This window comes from Canis lupus, chromosome 6 (assembly GCF_048164855.1).
Source record: "Canis lupus baileyi chromosome 6, mCanLup2.hap1, whole genome shotgun sequence".
Taxonomy (NCBI): domain Eukaryota; kingdom Metazoa; phylum Chordata; class Mammalia; order Carnivora; family Canidae; genus Canis; species Canis lupus.
In genome coordinates, this window is record NC_132843.1 from 11378080 (window position 1) to 11385235 (window position 7156).

Genomic DNA, 7156 nt, shown 5'->3' on the forward strand with positions numbered 1-7156 from the left:
TTAAAATTAATGGGGTATTTTTAGAAGGGAGGAGCAGAAGGAGAAGGAGAGAGAAATTCTCAAGCAGGCTCCCCACCCAGTGTGCAGAGCCCAACCCTAGACTTGATCCCACAACCCTAAGATCATGACCTGAGCCAAAATCAGGAATTGGATGGTTAACTGAGCCACCCAGGCACCCCTAAAATTAACTTTGATAATATATTTTTACTTGAGGCACCCAGATGGCTTAGTCAGTTGTGTCTGATTCTTGATTTCAACTCAGGTCATAATCTTAGGGTCATGGATCAAGCCCTGAGTGGGGCTCCATGTTGAGCAAGGAGTCTGCAGAAGAGTATCTTTCTCCCTCTCCATCTGCCCTTCTCCCTACTTGGTGTGCTCTCTCTAAAATAAATCTTTTAAAAAATAATAATATTTTTACTTAGCCTAATATATCCAAAATATTATCATTCAACATATAATCAATATAAAGATCACTGGATATTTAAATTTTTTTGCACTAGATCTTTGAACCTCAGCGTGTAATATTACTATTATTTTTTTAAGATTTCATTTTTAAGAAATCTGTACACCTAACATGGGGCTTGAACTCATAACCCCAAGATTAAGAGTCTCATCTACTGACTGAGCCAGTCAGGCACCCCTTCAATGTATGTTATTAAGTTATAGCACATCTCAATTAAGAATTAAGAATTAAGGGATCCCTGGGTGGCGCAGCGGTTTGGCGCCTGCCTTTGGCCCAGGGCATGATCCTGGAGACCCTGGATCGAATCCCACGTCGGGCTCCCGGTGCATGGAGCCTGCTTCTCCCTCTGTCTGTGTCTCTGCCTCATTCTCTCTCTCTCTCTGTGACTATCACAAATAAATAAAAATTAAAAAAAAAAATTAAGAATTAAGAATTAAGTCACTTTAAGTGCTCCATGGCCACATGTGGCTGGTGGCTATCATGCTGGATAGCTCAGATATAAGAAATCTCTATTTCTAATTCTTGCAATCTGAAACCACAAATTCTGCAATAAGATTAATTTTTTAAATTATGGTAGGAGCATCTGGGTGGCTCAGTTGGTTAAATATCTGCCTTCAGCTCAGGCTATGATCCCCAGGGTCCTGGGTTGCGTCCCATATCAGGCTCTCTGCTTCTCCCTCTGTCTGCCATTCCCCCTGCTTGTGCTTTCTCTCTGTCAAATAAATAAATAAAATCTTTAAAAAAATACATAAATAATAAATTTTTTAAATTATGGTAAAAACATATAACACAAAAATTTACTATCTTAACCATTTTAAGTATACAGGTCAGTGGTGTTAAGTATACTAACATTGTGCAACCAGTCTCCAGACCTCTTCCACATTGCAAAACTGAAACTTTGTACCCATTAAACAACTCCCCGTTTCCCTCTTCCCCCAACCCCTGGTAACCACCATTCTACTTCCTGTTTCTATGAATTTGTCTATGTTAGATACCTCATGTAAATGGAGTCATACAATAGTGTCTCAGAAGTGGGATTGCTCGATCATATGGTGATTCTATTTTTATTAATTTTTTGAGGAACCGCCATACTGTTTCCCATAGTGGCTGCATTCCCACTAATAGTGCCCAAAGGTTCCAATTTCTCCACGTCCTCACCACTTTAATCTTCTGTTTTGTTTTGTTTTAAAAAATTTTAATAGTAGCCATCCTATCAATGGGTAGAATGTGGCATAAAGTGAGATCTCATTGTGATTTTGATTTGCATTCTCTATTTTATTCTTTCTTTTTTAGGTAGACTCCACATCCAATGTCAAGCTTGAATTCATGACACTGAGACTGAGAGTCACATGCTCTACTAGATGCTCTACAGACTGAACCAGCTAGGTGCCCTTGCATTCTCTAATGTTAGTGATGTTAAGCATCTTTTTATAAGTTTCTTGGCCATTTGCATATCGTCTTTAGAGAAATGTCTATTCTAGTCATCTGCCCACTTTTTTTTTTAAAAGATTTTATTTATTCATGAGAATACACAGAGAGGGGAGAGAGAGAGAGAGAGAGAGAGAGAGAGACTGAGAGGCAGAGACACAGGCAGAGGGAGAAGCAGGCTCTATGCAAGGAGCTCGATCCTAGGTCTCCAGGATCACGCCCTGGGCTGTAGGCGGCGCTAAACCGCTGAGCCACCCGGGCTGCCCATCTGCCCACTTTTTAATCGAGTTTTTGTTGTTGCTGAATTGGAGACTACTTTTTATATGCAGCAAATACAATGAGATGCACATTTAGGGTAGTCTGGTGGAAACTGAAAGTCATTATATGGTTTACTATGCATTTTATTTAGCAACACATAAGATCGACATAAAGGAAAAAGGATCAAAGAAGGGATACAAACTAACCAACAAAAACAACAAAAATACAAACATGGCCTTCCATGTGGCATATGACTTGCAGTTCTGGTTGCCAAGGTCAATGAAGAGATAATTAAACTCAATAAGGCCTAGAGATCTGTGGAATGGGGAACCAACTAAAGCAGAAGTACAATCTGGTCACCATTTTCATCAATATTTCCCTATAGCATTTTAAGTATTTAAGACATCTGGAATACATGTTGTTATTTAATCTAATTTTTTTCCCCAAAGGGTTACCCAATTCTCAACATCGTCGATTGAATAATTCATTCTGTCGTGCAACCTAATTTGAAAAGCTTTGATTTTATATGCTTAAATTTTATTTTATTTATTTATTTTTATTTATTTTTAATTTTTTTATATGCTTAAATTTTAAATGAATTCAAGCCTGTTTCTGGTTTACCTGCTCTACTCCATTATTTTATTTATTCTTGAACTAAGTATTACAGTGTTTTAACTACAGTAGCTTTAAAATATCTAGGGGAAGTGTCTACTAATTGATTCCCACTATTCATTCTTCCTTCTTCATTTTAGTAGTAATTCCTTCACCCTCCATTTCTGAACATGTATCTTTGGCTGGGAGCTATAGATCACAGCCTGCCTTGCAGACTAGTATGGTCATGTAACCAGGATGAAGCCCATAATGAATGGAAATGAAGTATGCAATTTCCAGGTCATCTCCTTATAGGCAAATCTACTTGTACTGGACTCTTCTGTGGGCTAGAATATGGATATGCAGGTTGACCAGCTTCTACCAAGTGGAAAGTATGTAAACCCAGATAGTAGCAGCATGAGGTGAAAGAAATCTGGCTCCCTGAAAAACTGTGAAATACAGCTTCATCATAACACTAAACCATTCATCCCAAGTCAGTTCGGGGAGATTTAAAACCTTTTTATCTTATTTGAGCCCTAGAGTTTGTTTTCTCTTTGCTGAAGCCTAATTGACAAAGAGCTGTCAAAAATAACTTTTTTCCTATTCCAAATGTAATGTATGTCAATTGTAGCAAATTCAGAAACCAGTGATCAAAAAGAAGAAAAGAAGAAATACACCATATTTCTTCATAATTACACAATGACACAATTATTACAAAATTGAATATTTGGAGGTATATATTTCTGTTTTCTGTGGTGATTTCTGTAGTGATTTATAAATATACAGATAGATAATAGATATCTATAGTCTATAGACAACTATAGACACTAGATATATAGAGAAATGAATATGTCTTTATATAACAAAAATGGCCTTTCGGCCGGAACCGCCATCTTCCAGTAATTCGCCAAAATGACCAACACAAAGGGAAAGAGGAGAGGTACCCGCTATATGTTCTCTAGGCCTTTTAGAAAACATGGAGTTGTTCCTTTGGCCACATACATGCGAATCTATAAGAAAGGTGTTATTGTGGACATCAAGGGAATGGGCACTGTTCAAAAAGGAATGCCCCACAAATGTTACCATGGCAAAACTGGAAGGGTCTACAATGTTACTCAGCATGCTGTTGGCATTGTTGTAAACAAACAAGGGCAAGATTCTTGCCAAGAGAATTAATGTCCACATTGAGCATATTAAACACTCAAAGAGCCGAGATAGCTTCCTAAAGCGTGTGAAGGAAAATGATCAGAAAAAGAAGGAAGCCAAAGAGAAAGGTACTTGGGTCCAACTGAAGCGCCAGCCTGCCCCACCCAGAGAAGCACACTTTGTGAGAACCAATGGAAAGGAGCCTGAACTGCTGGAACCCATTCCCTATGAATTCATGGCATGATAACTGTAAAGAAAATAAAAGACCTCAGGATTGTAAAAAAAAAAAAAAAAGGGATTATACTCCATATGTTATACTTCTTGCATCTAACAGTATATATTGTGAACTTTCCCATGTTATGAAACATTCCTCTGGATGTAGTATAATTTATTTAACAAACCATTCATTGTTGAACATCTAGATTCTACAAATTTTTAACCATTATAAATAATATTGAAATAAAGGGTTTTATAGAAATATATTTCTGTTCATCCATGATGACTTGGGATAAATTCCAACAAGTGAGATTTCTCAGTCAAGGAATATGCAAAATTCTATGATTTTGGGTTTTTTTTACATGCACTGTCAAATTGCCCTTTATAAAGAATATGGAAGTATAGTGTAGAAGAGTATCACTTCTCTTTAGCCTTCCTGACATTAGGTATGGTGAATTTTTAATTAACAAAATGATCTTGTCAATTCCTCTTTTTCTTTTTTTTTTTTTTAAGATTTTATTTATTCATGAAAGACACAGAGAGAGTGAGAGAGAGAAAGAGAGAGAGAGGCAGAGACACAGGCAGAGGGAGAAGCAGGCTCCATGTAAGGAGCCCGACATGGGACTTGATCCCAGGCCCCCAGGATCACACCCTGGGCTGTAGGCAGCGCTAAACCGATGTGCCACCGGGCTGCCCCAATTCCTCTTTTTCTTGTTGTTTTCAAAGATATTTTAAAGGGAAGTTGGGAGAGACTTTGATGATGTATGTTGGTAAAAGGAAATTGTGGGCTTAAATAGGATGGGGTCTTGAGACCTAAAGAAGACAGAGATGAGCCACCCCTTTATTTAATTTCATTGGTAGAGTCAGGAGACCATTACTGGAAGCAGTGTCACAAGAAAGTACCAAATAAGATCCAGGATCAACAGGATCAGCAGTCCAACTAGAGCTAGACCTGGAGATAAAGCTTAGCTACAAAGCCAGGAAACTTAGGGAAGATGATAGATGAAAAAGTGTAAAGTATGAGGATCATGCTAGAGTGGCATGGAACATGCTAGAACAGGTGAGAATAGGTTCTGAAGTAGTAGCGTGGTTGAGAGCATCAGTTCTAGACTGAGACTGTCTGGGTGCACAGTAAACATCAGGGATTCCTGTTATCATTACTGCAGCTGACTACAGCATCATATACTCATATCCACTCAAGGTATGAGGCTTCAGGAACATTTAAACGTTGGTAATTATTTAACATTTTACGACAATTATGACCAGTTCTGTGCATCATGAAACAAAAATAGGAGACTTAACCTTGGAAAGGAGTAGACAAAATTTTGTTTTTGTATAAATGATATGATTGTACATCTAGAAAACCTAAGGGAACTAATTAAGTGCTCAGTAATGAACTGAGTGACCCTGGGCATGTTACTTCATCTCACTGAACTTCAGGTTTTTTCATTTATAAATTAGGAAAACAATGATAATAACTATAGGGTTACTGTGAAGATTCAATGGAAAAATACATATAAACACACAGCATAGTGCCTGCCATTTGGCAACTGTTCAATACTAGTATAATTTTATCACTTCTTATTGCTATTTTTATTATGGCAACTATAGGACAAGTTTTTAGTAAGATAATAACTTCCCTCTATATCATCTATAAACAGCTAAAATATGATGGAGAGAAGTCTCTTTTATAGTAGGAAAAAAAAAAAAACCTTTACAATTCTGAACAAAAAAATACACTAGACTCTATGAGGAAAACTCTAAAATGTACTCAGAGAAAAAAAGTAATTTGAGTAAGTGAATGAAACTACCTAAATGAGAAGTCTCAGTATCACAACATATTGGGTTTAACAAAATTCCAATCAAATCCCAAGTCAAATTTTGGGGCAGAATTTTTCCTAATGATTCTAAACTAATCTCTTTGTTAGAATGAGTGGTGAACAAGATGAGGTTTGGGCAGCAGTTAGCAGACTTGATTGCATTAAAAGCCAAGTCTCAAAGAATAAAAATGATCATCTGCCACATTTTTCTCTTTCTCTCTTATTTCTCTCTCTCTCTCTTTCTCTCTCTCTCTCTCTATTAAGATTTTGTTTTTAAGTGATCTCTGTACCCAAAGTGGGGCTGAAACTTACAACCTGAAGAACAAGAGTCACATGATCTATGCAGTGAGCCGGCCAGGCACCCCTATATTTTTCTCTTTCAACATGGAAATAGTAATAATGATTCCATGAAAAAAAAAAAAAAAAAAAAAACAACCTCTTATTCTTTCTATTCTATTAAAGAATGCCAGTGAGAAAATAAGCATTTCTTTTTAGTCACTAGCCTATTATTATCTGGGGGTATTGAAGAATTAGGAAGTCTCTTATCCCTACCTTTCTGAGTTCACCAAGTGACATTCAATATCGCCTCTTTTTCACACTTGAAAAAACCTTGCAAGGTCAGTTTTATTTATTATCAGCTCCACTCTATATAGGGAAAACCAGATACTTACCCAATAAAGCTTGACAAAGCCAAAGAGTGAGTCAGTGGCAAAGACCAGAATTTGTCTACTCCATTGACTGTAATATTCGCTGCGAATCTAATGAGCCAGATCCTGTGTCAGGTAATAGGAATGTAGACCTCACATACCTGGGTCTTTCCTGACCTGGGCTCTTCCTACCTCGGCTGATAAGGACTAGGCGAGCCCCATGCAGCAACCTAAGACTTAGCTCCCTTGGTGAAGGGAGATCTCTTCCACCAGGTCCTGGTCTTTCCCAGCTGAGGCAAATCATTGTTGTCCTAGAGACTTCTTTACCCCTTGTAACAGATAAAATGTTTTTAAATGATTCCTGGCCTGTGTTTCCTTATGATAAGCTGATTTCTGTTTCCTGAACCCTTTCCACCCTGGGGGCAAGGGCAGGAGTCACCTCCGGAAGAAAGAGGATATGATGAAGGGGAATGTTCCATCAGGCAGGAAGGGGGGGGGGGGGGCAACGTCTGCCCTTCTTCCTAGGGTCATTGCCGACCAGCGAGGAGCTGGAGGTATATGACTGCAGGGTTAGATGTGTTCCGATG

General features: G+C 38.0%; 1 pseudogene; it reads left to right on the forward strand.

Moving 5' to 3' along the window:
* The first annotated feature begins 3592 nt into the window (after positions 1–3592).
* On the forward strand, positions 3593–4209 carry LOC140635001 (large ribosomal subunit protein eL21-like; annotated as a pseudogene).
* Positions 4210–7156: the final 2947 nt, after the last annotated feature.